Raw genomic sequence first — 20,567 nt, forward strand, 5'->3', positions numbered from 1 at the left:
TCAAGCGGTGGATAAAAATTGCCAATACACTTAAATAATTTTTCCTTCGGAGTAAAGATTTTCGCCCATACAATTATATATTTGTTCCTTTAAATGAAAAATATTCGCCTCCTACAATATATATTTTCCCCACAGAACAAGGTATTATTTGCTATAATTTTATGGAATTTTCGTACCCTAGAAAAAAATCGCCAATACAAAATAATTTTTTTTCCAATTTAAAAAAAAAATTCGCCATTAATATGAAAATTTCCCCCAAAAATAATGTCTGATTCGCTAAGATTTTACACTTTTATCTAGGGGGTGGTTTCTTTAAGTTATCCCTACTAAATACCCAACCCTCCAATCAATTATTAATAAAGTTATCACTTGCAAATTAACCATAAACTCTTCATGTGGTTCCATAGGTCTTGACCCCCTTCCTAGAGATCTAGTGCTCATAACCTAGGCCAACGCATGTAAGAGCCCACTCTCCCAAAATGGACCAAGACCATAGGGTAAAAAAATGACAAGATAAATCTTACAACAACATGAGACTCAAAATGAAAGGCATCCAATAAAATCATCTCAAATCTGTTACAAAACTGAATCATAAAGGTAGTTATGATCATACATACAAATGCCATAAAACAAAGATCATGCCATAAGCTCAAAGAATCAAAATGCAATAATAGAGAGTCTTAGGAGTGACATAAACACATAAATAGGGTAAGAATATGAATCCAATGATACCACATAGTCCTCAATAGCGAGGCACAACAAACCCTCTCACTGGAGCTACATAAACTCATCCTCAACAGCAAGGAATGCATACCTCTTGCTGGAGCAACATTACACACCTCAAAAAACAAGTTCAAAATACTTACTAGAGCCCAAATAGGATTCAAACAAATCACAAAAACATGGATCAATGCCCAAAAATCATCTATACATCAAACCCTAGCCTCCGGAGTCCAAAATCAACAAGAAAAGTCAATTGGAAAGTCAAATCTCAACCTAGAAATGAACTGAACCTACTTTGGTAGTTTTGTCATTGTTTTAGCACTATTGTTGCTTGAAATGGCACTTTTGTAGCCCAAAATGGCGCTTTTGTAATTGGGGTAGCAGTTGGGGAAAATAAGAGGAAGGTGCAATCAAACATGCCCAGTTTCAAGCAGAGGCATAATCAAGGCCTTAAACAAACCCATAACACATGTAAGAGCCCTCCTTGAATGCTGATCAGGGTTTACACAAGCCTAAGGGAAATATTAAGTCAAGAAATTGATCACATCCAGCAAGCATATGCTCCAAAAAGTGTCACCGGGATACCCAATCAAGTGTAGACCTTAAAGTTAGGGATCTCTAAACACCGTGGACACTTGAAAATGGAAATAAAAAGCAATACAAGACAACACACTGCACAAATACCATTGCAATAAGAAATCACATTATTTAAAACCATAGAAAACACATTCAACCCTTATTTTCTAGCAATACATGAAATACAAACACAAATTTGATTACAAATCACTCCCACAACTTTTCTTCAATTCAATGACTAAAACTATATTCCCATTTCCTCCAAACAATCAATCTTGAAGACACCTTGCAAATAATATTTTCAAATCCAAATGCGAAGTGCAGAGAATTGTGAAGCCAACCTGGAAAAAAAGTAAAAAGGAGATGAAATTTGAAGATGCAATCCAAAACCAACAAGATCCTCTAGCAAATTCGCAACCAAAGCCAAAACAAATCTCTCCAAGCAAAATCTCCCAGAATTATTGAAAACTCCAACCCCTGTGAATACACAAGAAGCTAAATAAATTCAAAAATCAAAGAAAAAACTATATAAAACCTCAACTAACCATAATATTATGTTATACTATAGATTCTATTTTACCTTTACATAGTTCGAAGGAGGTATATATATATATATATATATATATATATATATATATATATATATATATATATATATATATATATATATATATATATATATATATATATATATATATATATATATATATATATATATATTACATACCTTTCCATTCAACCAATCAAATAAAAGGGTAGGTATATTTTATCAATTAACCAAAGGGGTAGATAAACAAATAATAAATTAATAGTTTATTCACCCCATAATTAATTATTATTTACAAATAACAATATATCCAAAATGCGACATTAATTAAAAAATTATGAATAATAATAATGATATTCATTCAATAATGAAATACCAATGCATAGGTAAAAATAAAAAATTAATTAATTAAATAACAATTATTAAATAAATTATCATAGATAAATTATAATAATAAAGAATCAAAAGACACCAAATAATTACAATAAAATAAAGTAAAATAAATATGAAACTCCTTTAATCAACATTAAATAAAAACTCAATAATAAAAGCAATTAAACAATATATAATAATTGTAGCGTCCTAAAATTGTGACACTTGCAATTTCGATCGCATTTGGGTCTTCACGATGGTGATGCAACAAGGAACCTGAATGGAGACCCCGAAACTTGTTCATGACACCAACAACTGCATTTTTCAGCACCCTGGCCTGATCCTCCTTGCACCCTGCTGTCCCTAGAGGTGGGACCATGGCGCCCAGCGCCCTGGTCCTTCTGGACTAGGGTGCCCAGCGCCCTGGTCCCCCAGGACCATGGCGCCCAGCGCCCTGGTCCCTGGCCCTATTTTGGGCCCGGTCTCTTATGGGGCTTCGGGTCTTTAAGTTTGCAAATTGGAAAATAATATTTCCTGGTCGGCCTAAGGTCAGGAAAATCAGTCTATCAACCCTAATTGACAAGTATATAAACTACATTTCCTCTCCCATTTTGGGTAGATGGAAAAAAGGCGAAAACGATATTCAAGCATTCAAGCATTCCTTCAAGCAATTGATCATTCTAAGTCTCCATTCAAGGCTAAGTGATGCATTCAAGGCAAGGATTCAACCATTGAAGAGGAGATCACATACAACATACAACATACTACATACATTACACCTTCACATGTAAGAATACAAACATTCTTACAACAAGGTATCAGTACTTGTTTACATTACAAACATTTACATTTACAACATTCTCATTTCTTGGTTAATTCCAAAACCAGGGTTTGACCTAAAGGCAAACCCCTCATCCCTAACCCCCCAATAGTCCTCTCTTTTCTATGTGTAGGTTGTAGGTATGCGGCTGTAATTGAAGATCTGGAATCCTTGTGCAGAGACGAGTAGATCCCCCTTCGTTTCACGGATTTTTCGGAGGACCGTGTGCACGCCGGGCGCCATCATCCCATCAACTTTCGCTCAAATTTGCAGAACAACACCGTCTCGACATTTTACTGCTAATTCCAGGTTCGCAGCTTCATCCCATATCCCCATCTCTGTTTATAAGCGAATCTTTCTTTCTTTACATGCATTCCTAGTTCAATCTTTCTATCTACATTCTTTACAAAAGAGGGTATCCTTGATGTCTTAACCCTTGAAACTCATATAGAATCCAATCTTGCATTGTGTGGGATTGGATCTTGTGGGTTTCAACCCCTCTTTTGAATGTAAAGTCTCCCCTAAGTGAAAACCATCAACCCTAGTGACTCTCCCTTCTCTCTCCTTGGAGTTGGGGAGGGGAGAACGACTAGGGTTCGATTTTTCCGCTTTACAATAATAAATAATAAATAAACCTCAATTAAACATTAAATCAAATAATAAATCAAATCAATAACTTAAACATTAATCAATCAAAAATAAATATTAAATAATTAAATTATCACACATCACCCACTAGGGATATCATACACTCAAACATCATACGCCAAAGGGAAAAGAACACAACTCAAGACTCTAACCTCAACTTACGTCATGGCATAATCGATAAGGTACACAACTTAGACCTAGAGTGTGTGAGGGAAACTATGTCATGTCTGACAACTTTCCATTGGGATAGAGACACGCTCAGACCTGTGAAGCCAGGTGGAGTCGATGTCTAGTACCTACAACTTGCATCAAACACTAAACACGATATGTACAGTACATATTCATCATAGTAAATAGGCAAGTGATAGAGAATCACGACAAGATATCATGCTCACAATGAGTGATATGACATCGTCTCTACTCATGAAGTCTGTCACACAATAACTCATCAAACATCACATAGAGTCATAAACATGAAATAGGGTTAGTACCAACATATCATCATAAGTCATATAATCCCACATGAGCAATGATCGCATATGAATTCATGAATCATGTAAATCCATCAAAGTGGTTCTGCATACTAACAGCCACAAGAACCATCAAATATCATATATCATATAGTATTTCTAGCATCCTCAATCACATGAATCTCCAAACATGATGAGTCATATCAAATAATGTAAATCCACATAAAGTACTAGCATCAATGATATCATCTAAGATAGCAATTAGAGTCATGAAAACCATCTAAGTATCCATTATATGCCTATATAAGTCTATCAAAGTGCAAATCAAAATGCAAGTCTAGCAGGGACACTACATCCTCCCCCCCTTGGGCTCGACTTACTCCTAGAAGTCGCCAAGATTTGATTTGAAAACATACACACATCAACACAGGATTCCTTAATCCAAAACATTTCCTAGCTCAACTAAGATAATGACTACAAAAGTTTCCTTACTATTCTTTAATTATCCAAGTAATTATGCTTCAAACGAGATAAAACAAGTCACAAAACTCTTACTAGTTACCCTGAGCATGATAAATCATTGAAATATCTTCAAGAGAGTTGTATTTAATCATGTTTTGAAAGATTAAAACTAGAATTTTTGTGTCCGAGTTAGCATCTATACGAAGAAATTACAACAACTCACACCATTCAAGCATGAGAACACTTTTTAATCATCTAGTTGAATGCAATTAAGAAGGCAAATGTACTTTTTAAGCAACTTTCTACACATAAGCACAACCTTAAGAAGCCATATGCAACACACTTCTATGAAGAAATTTTAAATAAACTTCCTTCAAGACCAAATAAAAATCAAAAGAATCTCATATATACCAAAAATATACATTCTATAATCTCAAAGGAAAGCAAGATTTGTAATATTCAACTTCTCAATTCCTACCACACTTCCGCTACACAACTCTGAAGTAGGCACTTATGCATCTATTAATCAATCAATTATTCAAAGTGTTCTAAATCATTCACTTTGCACGATATATATATATACACAAACACTCAGTGAAGATGTGAAATCAACAGTTTCCTTTGCTTTTATCTACTTACAAATTTCTCAATTTTAATGCAATTCTATCTAACTGTCATAAAATCTAACAAGTCATCAATATATATCATCCCATTAACATATTTTTCATTTACTCAACTGATACTAGCATTACCTAATTGTTCATTAAAGATAGTGCACTTCTCTGCAGTGTCCTCCCTTGCACATACTATCAGAGGTTCCAAATGAACATGGTAGAGAGAACACTGACACAAAATGAGGGCCTACAATACTCAACATACAAAATGACCACTATGAACAACAAAGAGGGAATAAAAAGGGAAGATCCTCAAATGAAATTATTAAATTATGAGAAGAAAGAAAATTTGCCAACGGAATCAATCAAGTAATAAAGTGTGACAAGTTCCACCACAAGAACAAAACAAACGAAAGGAGAAATTAGTGGCCTGTCCCCAAAACAAAGAGATCCAAAATCAAATTAACTCCAACAATGCTTCACAAAAATGCAAAGTAATTCAAGACAATATAACTACCTTATCTAATTCTACATCACAAGGTGACCAATATTAGTCACACCAAAAGGGAGTAACCGTTACACAACACCCAAGGGTATGTTGGACATTGCTGCTGCTAGGATATGTTGTTGTCATTGATGTCAACATATTTCTATAATTTATTGCTCCAGTGTTTGTAGATTGGTTTATTGGGATCATGGTTTGGTGTATGGAATATTTCCAGTGTCATTACATCTTTCTGTATTGGTTTCAGTGATTCGAGAAGCTTAATTGAATATACTATATGCTCTGGTTTGTAGTTTGGTTTTTCTGATGAGTGCTTTGTTGAGTTCGGTATTTCCTCCAGTATATTCTGGTGTGATCAGATCTTGAGTTGTGTTTTTGGGATATTGTTTGGGATGGTCTTGTGCATCTTCATTCTAGATGGTTCATGATTTGGTGCTCCGCAAGTTATCTTTCTTCATGACAATTGCTGTTGTTTGAGTATTCCTGAGTTTCAGTTGTTGATCAATGAAGATTTGATAAGTGGTGTTGGCGCAACTCTTCCTGATGATTCTAATGTGCTTTCTAGTGATTACTGATCGTGCCCTATTTGTTTTGTTGATCCACATTGATTTTTGTGCTCTCAATTTGCTTATCTGTCTTATTATTGCAGTTTATCAAATCTATGGTTTGTGATTAAATTTATTGATCCAGTGAAAACTGATTCTCCCCGCTCCCTCTCAGTTTTCCCTCCTTGTTACTGCTAACAATTGGTATCAGAGCTAGATCCTCAGAAAGAATCTTAATTGCTTGAGGAGATCTGGGATGGCAGCTCAAGGTGTTATCTTTAAGGATAGTATGAGGTTTGATGGAAGTAACTATGCTATATGGAAGAACCAGATGGAAGTGCACTTGAAATGTCTTGGAGAAGATTACTGGAAAATTACAAAGAATTCATATTCTGCTCCTCTGAATGGACCGACTACTCCTGATGAGATCAAGGAAGTAGAGCATAATATTAGAGTGAAGGAAGCATTTCTTAGTGCCCTGAATCATTCTAAGATGATAAATGTAATGGGACTTCAGACCACACATGAGATCTAGGAGAAGCTTGAAATCTTGTATGAAGGTGATAAACAAGTGAAAGTTGCTAGGTTGCAGAGTTTGAAAAGAAAGTATGAGATGCTAAAGATGGGAGATGGTGATAACATACACTCCTTCATGGCTAAGGTGAATGACCTTTTCGTAGGTATCAGATGTGCTAGTGGAACCATTGAGGAAGATGAAATTGTTGCTAAGGTGCTGAGATCTTTGCCTCCTGCTTATAAACATAAGGTTGCTGCTATTGATGAGATCCAAAGTGTGACTATAGTGAAAAGAGATATGTTGGTTGGAAAGATTTCTACATTTGAGCTAAGTGAATTTGGAGAATCACATTGAAAGTCTAAGACAACATTTAGAGCATCAACATCTGTATCCAGAAAGAAGAAATATGATCTTGATGAGTGCATAATATCTAGATATAAATGAGAGAGAAGAGAGATGGAAGAGAAAGAAAAAGAGATGGATGATCTTGAAGCATTGATTTCCTGAAGATTGCCTAAAGCAGGCAGTAAGTATGATGGAAAAATGCCTCTAAAATGTTTCTCTTGCAATAAGATATGACATTTTTCTTCTAGATGCCCGAAGAGAATGGCTAAGTATGACAGACATGATAAGTTTGATAAGAATGATAGGAACGATATATATGAGAAGCATGAGAAATATGATAAGCCTTACAAGCCTAACCGACAGTATAAGAATCAGAAGAACTATTATATTGCTGCTGATGAATGTGTTACAGGTGAAGAATCATAAGGAGATGAAGTTGTGTTTATTGTCATTAAAGAAGATAGACATGTACCTATTGAGGAGAAAGCTTTAGTTTCTAAAGTTGAAGAGAAAGATGAATGGGTGTGTAATAACCCACCATAATTAGCTCAACAAAATTTACCATTCTTTTTTTTTCTTTGTTAAATTTAATCATTATGTTTTATTCAATCGCATACTCTGGGCATCCATCCGTTTGGATTAGGCATTCATCCATCCGGGATGAGCATCTAACCATATAGGTTAGGCATTTTTCCATATAGGACATAAGTTTTCATCTATCCAATACGGGATAGGCATCTACCCATATGGGGTAGGCATCTATCCAATGGGATAGGAGGTGCTCTGGCCAGAGACTTAGACTCATCAGGACCATTCAGGTCCTGAGCCACTCACTAAGTACTACACTCTTCTAATAGAAGTGCACTGAGGTCACCATCCTTAGGAGTAATTAATAACATAATACAAGCTTGAATTCCACCTCAGAATTTGGCTTAAAGCCTCGGGAAGTCAAGCGAATCCATACGGGATTCCTTCCGAGTATGCATTGAATTACTTTTTCCAATTTAATTATCTTATCTTTCAAATAGGATCCTTACTCAATCTTTCTTTTACCAAGCCTAGACCCCACCCATGAATGCCTGAGTACAAGGGACAACTCCGTCCCAAGATTGCCTACATACCCGCTTCGGCACGGGATCAAGGCGTAAAGTATGTAGTTCTATTTTCTACTCTATGGTTTGATGTAAACTGATTGGACTTAGTGGGGGAGTTACATGCAAGGTGGTGGAGAATCCTCTAGAAGCTTCTTATTCTTCCTACAACATGTGCCATAATTGGATGTGGAAAATAGATAAATAAAAATAATGTATATTTTCCATGTGTGTGTGTATTATTATTTTCATTCTTTTTATAACATTTATTCAATTATTTAAATAGCTTATCCAAAAATATGATAGAATTGTATTTTAAATCCAAAAATGATAAGGGAGGGTTGTGACAGGGTGATTGACAATGGTTGCTCACATCATATGACTAGTGATAAAATCAAATTTGTGAGTATGGAAAGGTATGATGGTCGAATAGCTATATTTGGAGATGACAAAGCCTATTTGATTCGTGGGCGAGGTTCTATATCTTTTGATGGTAAACATAACACTGATGATGTCTTGTATGTTGAAGGTTTGAAGAATAATCTTTTGAGTGTTGGAGAAATGGTTGATAAAGGTTATGATCTATAATTCAAGAATGAAAAATGCAAGATCCTAAATGCCTCAGGTATAGAGATTGCATCTGGAACTAAGAATGAAGGTAACTTTTTTCATTTGAATGCCAATGACAAAAGTTGTTTGATTGCTCAGATTGATGAGAGTTGGTTGTGCATAGGAGAATATGTCATGTTAATTTTGATTCAATGATTAAGATATGTTCTATACAAGCTGTTAGAGATCTGCCTAAGATTGTTAAGCCTGCTAATCCGATATGTAAGGAATGTCAGTTGGGTAAGAAAACAAGGATTTATTTCAAGAGTAAACAATATTCATTTGATGGATTGCTAGATCTTGTGAACACTGACCTATGTGGTCCTACAAATGTTAGAAGTGTGCAGGGTGACAAATATTTTATGTTGCTAATTGATGATTATTCCAGAATGATGTGGGTTGTATTTTTGCAAGAGAAATCAGAAGCATTGGACAAATTCAAGGTATTCAAAGAAAAGGTGGAAACTGAGTTTGGTTTGAAGGTAAAGTGTCTGAGATCTGATAGAGGTGGATAATTTTGTTCTGGTGAGTTCAATTCATTTTGTGAGAAGCATGGAATTAGAAGAAAATTATCTGCTCTGAGAACCCTTCAACAGAATGGAGTTGTTGAAAGGAAGAACCAAACCTTCTTAGATGCTACAAGGACTATGTTGATTGAAGGGAATGTTCTGAAGATCTACTGGAGAGAAACTATTATCACTATTGTTTAAACATTCAATAGAGTTCATATTAAAGGTGATACCGGTAAGACCCCTTATGAGTTATGGTTTGGTCATGTTTCTACTGTGAGATACTTCAGAGTATTTGGTAGCAAATGCTATATCAAGAGAGATGAGGATATAGGAAAGTTTGATGCTAGAAGTGATGAAGGAATTTTCTTAGGATATTATACAAGGAGGAAAGCCTACCAATACTACAATAAGAGACTGAGAAAGATAGTAGAAAGTGAAAATGTGAAGGTGGATGAGAACCTTGGGAAAGAGATCAGAGCATGTGAATATGACGATGGACAACATGTTGTTTTATCTCCTATTCAGACTATAGAACCTAAGCATAATGATGTCATGTCATAATGGACAAGGTACATAACTAAGACCTAATGTGTGTAAGGGAAACTATGTCATCTCCGACAACTTGCCATTGGGATAGAGGCACACTCAGACCTATGAAGCCAAGTGGAGTGAATGTCTAGTACCCGCAACTTGCATCAAACACTAAACACAACATGTACAATACATATTCATCATAGTAAACAAGAAATTGATAGAGAATCATGATGACATATCATGCTTGGAATGAGTGATATTGATGTAGGAGCATCCCTGGTTCATAACAATCTTGCATCAACCAAAAACATTTTTCTTTCTGTTTGCAGTTTCAACTTTTCTTTCTGTGTATCCCAATTTTGGCTCACCAGATCCTATGAGTTGGGATTCTACTTGAAGACTTGATCATCTTTCTTGCTTCTAGACTGCATCACATTTGGATAATTTTCTGGCAAAATATTTCTATCAGTTTCCTTGACAGTTTCTTGTTACCGGTTGATAGTTCTTGTTACCAATTGCCTAGACCTATTTTATTGATCTACTAGAACCCCTTTTGAAGCTTGCAGAGCCTTGGGATTTGATTTGATGTTCCTTGGCATGTGGCCAACCTTTTCCCATGATCTACGTTTCATCCTTTGGATTTTCCAGAGGAATCTCTTGGCGGAGGTCGACCTTGTTTTTTTTAGATGTTAGGTCTTGTTCTTTGGGTTTTGATCCCTTTTGGGCCAACTGGATCCTTTGGATCGATATTTATATATTTATAATTATGCATTAGAATGTAATCAATAGAAGAATCAAGTAGAGAGACTGTGTGTAGAAGATATATCTTATGATTCAAGGTCTTGGTTGTGACCTATTCTATATGTTCTACCAGGCTTGTGAGCTAGTTAAGCTATAACCTGGTTGTTACCGGTTGGTTGTAATAAATTTTCATGGAATAAAGAAATCTATTCTGCATTGCCTCCATCATATCTGTGTGTTTCCACTGTGTTTACTCTTGCTGACCGATTTGAATTGGTCTCTTTGAGGTCCCTCCTCACCGATGACTACTTCAAGTGGTATTAGAGCGAAGTTTCATTCCAGAGGTTACATGTCTTGAAATTTTTGTTGTAGGGTGGTGGATTGTAGATCTGACATGCAACTGCAGAGGACTAGCATGAATGATGGTGTGGAGAGGAGCTAGGAATGGTGGAGTATGTGGGAATGCAGACCCTACTATGATGGAGATGTTGTGAGGTATAGTAGCCTGGTTGGAAGTTATGGAGATAGCCCAATGAAGAGGCCGACATATCGAAGATGTGAGTGAAGATGAAGGAGAAGAAGCCCCGATAGATTAAGAAAACCCACCAATGGTTGATCCAGATGAGGAAAGGTTTTTGAGTGTTTTGAGGAGGGTGAATACTAAATCTCATTTTGCCCCACCAGAATATGATGGGAAGTTAGATTCAGATGAATTGATGGATTGGATCTCGGAGATGGAGAAGTATTTTGATTTTGAAAACACTGTAGAAGAGAGGAAGGTGAAATTGTTGGCCATTTGGAGGAACTGATTATGTGTTGCATTGATATTTTGTCATTGATGTCAACACTAGATGTTTTGGATTCTTTACCGACACCCTTATGGTCTTGGTAGGATGAGTGATTTTTTGATGGTTTGAATCCGGCATGACCCGGTATGCTCTGGTATAGTTTGGTTATGGAAATGGCATATTCATGATACTCATGTTCATATCCAGTCAGTTGGTTTTGGTCTGGTGATCGGATGCTATCCTGGTTGCTTGGAAGCTTGGTTTGTTGTTTCGGTGAGGGTTTCAGTGACAGAGCTTTGATAAAGATTTGTGGTGATATGTATAAGTGGTGTTGGTGCAGCTTCTGGTATGGATTTAGGATGTTGATGGTGATCATGTTCGAGACTTGGTGGATGGAGATCATTGCTTTAGCATGTTGACCTATATTGGGTTCTAGTTGATATAGGTTATGGACCGGCTTAATGTAACCTATGGATTGGACCTCTTGATTGTTTCCAAGATGTCTTATATGTTGGATATTGTTTTTTTGGTCTAAGGATGACATGTTTTGTAATTATGTAATTGGTTTATTGTCTGGTGGCCGACTTGATTGTTTATGGTAGAGGGTTTGTATATATTAGATGTAAGATCTCATTGTAGATCTTCATAGGCATATGGTCAGGGAATGGGAAATGGATATGTAATGTGCAAATAATGTAATATCATTCAGGCAGAGGATTTTTTCAATCATTGGAGATTGATTTGGGTTTATGTAAGAGGATTTAGTCCTCTGGTATTGAGCTTAATCGAAACTATACTCAGGCATAGGAGATGTCATCTTCTTAGTTCATTCATTCTTCCAGATTGTAGTATGGATTTCTATGTAGTCAGTGAGACTCCATTTATGATGAGCATGTGCTCTAGGCTATTGACCTTCCTGCAAGTTCATGCCCCTCAATTATAATTCACATACTTATTGCAGAAGTATTATCTGATTGTGGGTAGGCTTCCCATCGTGGTTTTTCCCTTTACAAGGTTTTCCATGTATAAATATTGTTGTCATGTGGATGGTATTTACTCTCTGATTATTGTTTATGCTTAATTGATTTAATTTCTATTCTCGTATTTGGTTTAAGCATTCTGGTATTAATGTTTTGGGTTATGGTATTAAAGTTTTAATTGCTAAATGTTCTGGTAATCTATGACAATCGATTCACCCCCCTCTTAGTTGTCTTCCAGTTATTTGAACTGTCTAACAAAAATATGCTTGTACTCGGTTGAAAGGTCATGCATCTCTTTGGTGGGAGAATTTGCAAGTTGATAGACAAAGAAGAGGTAAAGAGAAGATTAAGACATGGGATAAGATGATTGCTAATTTGAAGTTGAAGTTTATGCCAGCTGATTATCAAGTGAATCTGTTCCGAAAGTTGCAGAATTTGAGACAAAAGGAATCTAGTGTGAAGGAGTACACCGAAGCATTTTACAAGTTGAACATTAGATCCAGACATGTTGATGATGAAGTTGAACAAGTTGCAAGATATTTGAATGGATTTCATATGTCTATACAAGATGACCTTAGTTTGATAAAATTGGAGATTGTTGAAGAGGCTTACCGATATGTACTAAAGACACAAAAGAAGTTAAACAAAAGACATGAGAAAAGGTAGAGAGGTAGAGGTGGAAGGTTTACCAGAGGAAGAGGATATACCAGAGGTAGAGGAACCTATACATGTTGGAACAAGGACAAGGAAGTGAACTAAGAAGGTAATTCATATCAGAAGGATGGTAGAAATTTATACCGGAGGAGAGAACCCTATGGTTACCGGAATGAGAATTTTAGGAGACAAGACAAGAGAACATTTAGAGTAACCTGATTTAAGTGTGGAGGAGAAGGACATCATGCATTTGAGTGTAAGAAGAAAAAAAATACTAGAAGAGAAACAATGCTGGAAGAAAACCCCACCGGATTAGACAATAAACTGGAAGATGGAGAACTGTTGGTGATGAGGAGAGCTTTGTGTCATACAAGAGGAGATGAAGAGCCCTTATAGAGGAAGAATTTGTTCAAGAATAGATGTAAGGTATCTGGTAAGTGTTGTAAAGTTGTTATTGATAGTGGTAGTTTAGATAATCTTGTTTTAGAAGAGATGGTGAATAAGTTGAAATTGGAGAGACTAAAACACCCTAAGACTTATCAGATATCATGGATTTAGGATGAACATAAGTTATTAATAAGTGAAAAATGTTTGGTGAAATTGAAAAATTAGGAATTATCATGATGAAGTCTTACGTGATATGATGCCTATGGTTATTTGTCACCTTTTATTGGGTAGACCTTGGCAGTTTGATAGACAGGCAGTGCATGATGGGAGGAAGAATACATACACTATTGTGGCCAATGGGATGAAGCAAACCTTGTTGCCTTTGGAAGAACCTTTGAAGAATGAAGTCTGTACGAATGCTAGAATCTATTTGGTAGATGAAAATAAATTCCTGGATGGATTGAGACATGAGAATGTGTGTTTTGCCTTAATTCCTAAGAAGGCTGAGAAACTAGAATAAGAAGAAGAACACTTGGAAGAGATAGAAGATTTGTTGACAGAATATGAAGACATCATTTCAGATAATTTCCTTGATGGATTGCTACATGTGAGAAGTATTAGCCACTGCATGGACTTGGTTCTCGGAGCTAGTTTACCTAACAAATCTGCACACCGGTTGACACCGATAGAGAATGAAGAACTAAGTAGACAAGTGCAAGAGTTGTTGAAGAAAGGTTTGATCAGGGAGAGTCCGAGCCCTTGTGCAGTACCAACAATATTAGCACCTAAGAAGAATGGAGAGTGGAGAATGTGTACAAATTTTAGAGTAATAAACAAGATCACAGTGAAATATCGGTTTCCTTTGCCTATGATGGATGACATAATGGATTGTTTGAGTGGAGAAAAATACTTTACAAAGATAGATTTGAAGAGTGGATATCATCAGATTAGGATCAGAGAAGGTGATGAGTGGAAGACAACATTTAAGACAAATGAAGGACAATATGAATGGTTGCTGATGCCTTTTGGATTGACTAATACATGAAGTACTTTCATGAGGTTGATGAATGAGGTATTGAAGAAATTATTGGTTAAGTTTGTTATTATGTATTTGGATGACATTCTGACTTTTAGTGAGACAAAAGAGAAGCATTTGTTGCAGTTAAGACAAGTTTTGCAGAGGTTAAGGGAAGAGAAGTTGATGATCAACAATAAGAAGTGTACTTTCATGAAAGATGAGTTAGTCTATTTTGGATTTATGATATCTGAGGATGGTTTGAAGATGGACCCTGAGAAAGTGAAAGGAATTGTTGAATGACCTACACCGGAAAGCATTGGAGAGGTAAGATCATTTCATGGATTGGCTAGTTTTTTGTTAGGCCCAATATGGAAAGCTAATGTACTGAGAGGGGAGGGGTGAATCAGTACTTCAAAACATTTCTTTAACAATATCTTTACTGTTATGCATAAACTGAATAGTGCAGTAACATAATATAAAACTAAAACAAATAGATAACAATCATACATGATTCACTCCATAACACATATATTTTGGTTAAGCAGAAACTCTTGGTTAGAGAGAAAAACTGCGGTGGGGATGGCACCCACAACTTCACTACTGCAATAATAAAGAGTGCTCGGTTAGAGCTACATGTTTAGCTATTTCTGATAGCTTACCTTGTTAGGAGTAACAAGATCTAATAGATCTACCTTGCTAAAGGATTTTACAACACTTCATCTAAATGCTGCACTTGGTTAGAGGCTTTACAATTTATAGACTTGATTAAAGTCTTTTACCTTGTTAAAGGTTTCTCTTACAACTTCACAATATTACAATAAAATCATTACAAATATCTACAACTTTACATCTGGAATGTTATAGCAGATTCTATGTGCTCAGAATAGATTACCTTACTTATAACATACCTCGATAACCCATATAGTAACTCGGTAAACCCTTCTATTTACTCTATTCTTCGACTATTCTCTGAAAACCTTCTCGGTGACCTTTGTGTCTCTGTAACAGTCTTCTTACACTCATGCACACACCTCTTTAACTCTTAACTCATTCTGTATATAGGTCTCTTATGACGGTGATCCAATTCATTGCTTCGATCTTGTAAACATGATTTATTGAATGAATAACCATGCAAATTATTTCATTGGTTAGATGACATCAAAATCATACACAATCTTTAAGTGCAATTTCCAATGTGATAACGGTTAGATGTGCCTCAATCTTGTAACACATTTTCATATGCATGTCTAGGTTCAATGAATCTGGTAACATGTTTCACTCGGTGTAAATCAATTCGGTGTGTCATCTTTGCTGCTCGGTAGACATGTAAAGATACTTGGTAGACAACTTGGTGTATACTGCGTTCTGTGACTGCTTTCTTCTGTAACCAACTAGACTGTACATACCGACTGAATATTTTGGTAATAGATAACTGACTAGAGTATATAGTATAACTTTGACATAAAACTAATGGCAATCTGATAAGTAGTAACAATCTCCCCTTTTGACATTAGTTGATATTGTTTGACAAAAACTACTTTCAAAGTTATAACTCAATAATCTATATACTTGCAAAATTTGACTATGCTGACAGTATATACAATAGTCAATAATAATATATGGTGCAAGAGAACCTAACCCAAACATACACCAGGAGGTTAAATATCATGCCATGAATCATTTCACTCATATTTGAGTTTATGTGGTCATTTTAATGTATTTTGAGTCATTTTGTGAAGCATTGTAAGACATTTGCTCAAGATGTGTATTTGAGTCCTAATGTGGTCTAGGAGGTCACATTGTGCAAATATGCCCATGGAAGGGTAAATAAGATGTAAAAAATTGTTTTGAGTCCATCTAAATGTATTTCAAGTGCACACACAAAGATTCGGGGTCATATTTATCAAAATGTCAATATTGTCAATTGTGTCAAAAATGTTGTCAAGCACAAATTGCATTATAAAGTTGCAAACCAAGGATGTAATTGGTCAAGCACAAATTGCATTATAAAGTTGCAAACCAAGGATTTAATTGGTCTTGGGTAGTTTTAAATACCATATGGATGTGTGGTGGCTATAAAAACCATCATTTGGTCAAATCCAATGGGTGTGTGTAAGATTGGAAGAAGGAAATGAATAACATTTGAAGTTTTTACACACTCCACATTGTTTTCTGGGTATAACAGTCTAATCATTCATGTTTTTCTTTATGAAAAATAATTTGTATCCATTGGAAATGTATTGGATATGATAATTTCATGAGTTAAATTTGTTTTCCCTTTGGTTTCATTGAATTTCAACCATTTTGAAGCAAGTTATGCAAAATTTGGTGAAAAATGTCAAAAAACCCTCCAAATTGGGGTTTGTGGAGAGTTTCACTAAAATATTTTGATTGCACCATTGGAAATTGTTGTAAATTTGGTGTTTGATATAGGGTTGAATTATATTTCAAATGAATTCAGTTTCAATGTGATTGGTTAAGTATTTCATGAGATATTTGATGCCCTAGGCGGATTGGGAATGCAAATTTCTTGTCTTTTTTGTAACAGTCATAATGGTCTTGGTGCAGAGACAATAAATCATAACTCCACTGTTGGATTGTTCTCAATTTGGGATATGATTTTAGAAACCTAGTTTTCTACAACCTCACCAAAGCGATCTTCCAAATATGCTTGGGTTAGAAAGTTATTAATAACTGAGTACAGGTATATCAAACTGTCACTAACTGGGACAACATAATGTATTGTTTTGGTCTTGATTAATGTTCAAAGGGTTATAAAATGATATGATGGATTTGATATTGGATTGGTTGGTTGATATTAATATTGTTTTGGACTGTAGAATGATGATTATGATCAGATTATGCCTCTAATACAAGTGAAGATGTTGTGTTGAGATTGGAACTCCATGTTGATTTGGGGTTCTTGAAGGGTTTTTCATGATGCTCTACATCAATATACCAGATATACTCCCCTTATCGATGTACTATATAAAATTTTGAGTTTTGCATGCTTGGTGATCTGTTCCTGTTCTATGCTTACTGTCCCGTACACTATGCGGTTTACTTCTCTTGGATACTTTGCTTATTCTACTCGGTATACTCCCCCTGTATACTATACTCTGAAAACTATACCATTCTCTCAATACTGAATCACTCCCTAAATATATTGTATTACTCCCCTAGTATTGTAGCATATTACTCCACTAAGTACTGTATCATATTACTCCCCCTTTTTGACAAGCATCAAAAACTTAATTACCATTCGGGGGTGGTAACTAATCAAAAATGGATTTGTACTTGGTCCGGGCGTTGGTGAGAGCGACAGAGAGTGCATCCTTTACACTGTCCATTAAAGAATTCTGCACTTGAATATCAGCCAATAGTGATATTAAGCCATCTAGAGTGCTTCCCTCTTGAGTAGTAGATAAGTATGTGGCTCGGTTGATCTGTTCTTGGACTGATGAAAGATGTGGAAGGAATAATGTCTGAAGGGTCATTATGTCCATCTAGATCTTGTGTTCGTCATTTCTTAAGTCCAATTGTTGAGCCATGAGCTGTTGTAACCTTGTATAAAAATTCTAAACTAAATTTGGCTCGGTGGTCAACTTGCTTGAGAGATCGGTGATCTCTTTCTTAATTGCCTTTGTTTTATTCTTAATGTCTTTAATGAATAAAGAAAATGTGCAGAGTTTCTGAAATAAATAATGAATGTGCTTGAGTTGAGGGGTCAACTCAACAATAAATTTGACAAGTTTAACTTTGCCAATAGCGATAGCTTTTTGTACCTCTTCTATCAGTTTTGTAGTGAGCTCTTTGTCTTTCAGCTTGCTTAAATACTCTGATGCATCTACTCCAGATGTCTCTATCTTTGTTAGGAGTTCATCCAGTTGAATGTGGATGGCTGCATCTATTAATACTGTAGCTTTAGGTAGCATATCTATTAGGAGTGCTTTTACCTTTTTAAGTACTTAATTTTTTTTTTGAATGGCCATTTGCTTCTCTTGTTCGGCCTTTGCTTTGCACAGTTCACCGAAATCAATGAGTGCTTGCCCTTTCAATTTTGATATGTCTACATTGGGCAACACTATTGGTTTTGACAAATCAATTTTAAAACTATGCTTTTTCATTTTCTTTTCTTTACCTTTCACCGATGGAACTAAGACAATGGCTTGTGAGGCTTGATGACCCTTGGTAGGTTGCTCAGTAGAGGCAACACTTTGATCGGTTCCTTTAGCCTCTGTAGAGTCCTTCGGTGTCTCGGTACTTGGTGTCTCAGTTGCAACAATCTCAGTGTTAGAAGGTGTGTGAGATGTCTGTTCTTGAGTAGTACCTTCTCCTGCTGTAAACTTGTGACCTTCAGTGCCTTGATCTATATCTTGAGGGGTTTCAGTTGAGACAGGTTTGTTGACCGGTGGATAAGGCTGAACTTGTTCCAAGACTGATTCACTAGATACAAGTTTTGCATATGCAGTGCCTTCTATCATTTCCTGTTTCGATGCCTTTGAATGCATGACATCTTCATCTTTTTGAATGGTGTCAGCAGGGTCTTGTTCGGTAGCATCAGGACCTTGCTCGGTGACATCAGGATCGTGCTTGGTGACATGAACGATTTCAACTATAGCTTGCTCACCGACATCCTTGATTTTAAAGATTTCCTGCCACTTTGCTTTTGTCTCATTTTCTACTTCAATATATAGACCATTCATCAGTTTTAAGGCTCTTTATTTGACAAGAAACTTTGAATTGTAGGTTGTCAGATGTTCCTTTATTTCAGCGACTGACATATTAGGGAATAGATGAACTAGACTTCTCTCTCTGATTTGTTTCTTTGAGTCCATTGCATACTTCCACCTATTATCAATATGTAGGTACAGTTCATTTGGAAGTGACTTAGCTAGTTCCAATGGAGCTAACCAGAACTTTAGAAGTGTTTAGATGACAGCTTCTTCAATTTGTCTCTTTTCATCATTGTTCCTGGTTTCATACTTGACATATCTAAATCCTCCAAATCCACCATATTCTTTCAGATTAGCACATAAGTTTTCAACACTATGTATATTTACCTTCATGATCTTGACAATTTGAGATTTGCTTGCATCTTCTGATTCGGTATCACTAGACTCTTTTGCCAAAATGAGTCTCTAAGTAGATTTCTTGTATGTCTTTGTTACCTTGGGAACATTAACACTCTTTGTCTTCTTACTCGGTGAAGCTGCAGAAGCTCTAGTGTTAGGTTGTTTTACTGGAGGTGGAGTCGGTGAGACTTTTGATGTGTCCCGTTTCTTTCCCTTTAACACTTTACCCTTAGGCAATTTAGTGCTCAGTGTTATACCTGCCTCTTGGGCTTCAGATTCCTCTTTGGTAATGGCAATGGTGCCTTTGACAGGTGTAGAGGAAGAGTCTTCTCTGAATTTCTTAGACAATTCTTTTATCATCTTTGTTGCCTTTCTTGTAGCTTTGGGTACTACAATATTTATCTTTACCTTTTCCTTTACTTCCTCATAGGTACCATACCTTAGCTTGGTAGCATGTCTAGGCAATGTAAGAAATGCATCAATTTGCTGTTTTGTGATGTCAAAATCAATCTTGTAACTCATTGGTGACAAAGATTGAGTCCTCGGTTCCGCAACATTCACATAACAGTAATCAGTGTCAACTTCAAAACATATATCATTTTTGTATTTCTCTACTAGCTGGGGTGGAATCCTATATCTGTTATGTATTTTCTCTTGAAATTTACTGAAGTAATCATCCATGATATCATTGAAATTATCACCTAACTTCTTGATGAAGTCATTTATCTGATGGGTGATTGGTCAGTGTAGTTCCCAAACAACTTTACCGACTGATGGAAATTTTTTTTCAAAGTAGAAAAACATGCATACCAGCAGTGATACAAAATTTAGAGTATTAGCCAGGTTGTTATTCTTGGGCTTCCTGATGGTTTTCAGATTTTCAAATAGGTTCTTCAGCAACACCTCACATAGGTCAATTTTCATTCCCTTTTTCACAATTTTGTATGCCAAGTCTACTGCTGCACAGGGAACACTATTTTCCCTTACCGATTGGAAGAAATAGTAGCCCATTACTCTAATGGAAAATTTTAGTT

Source organism: Cryptomeria japonica, chromosome 4 (assembly GCF_030272615.1).
Source record: "Cryptomeria japonica chromosome 4, Sugi_1.0, whole genome shotgun sequence".
Classification (NCBI taxonomy): Eukaryota; Viridiplantae; Streptophyta; class Pinopsida; order Cupressales; family Cupressaceae; genus Cryptomeria; species Cryptomeria japonica.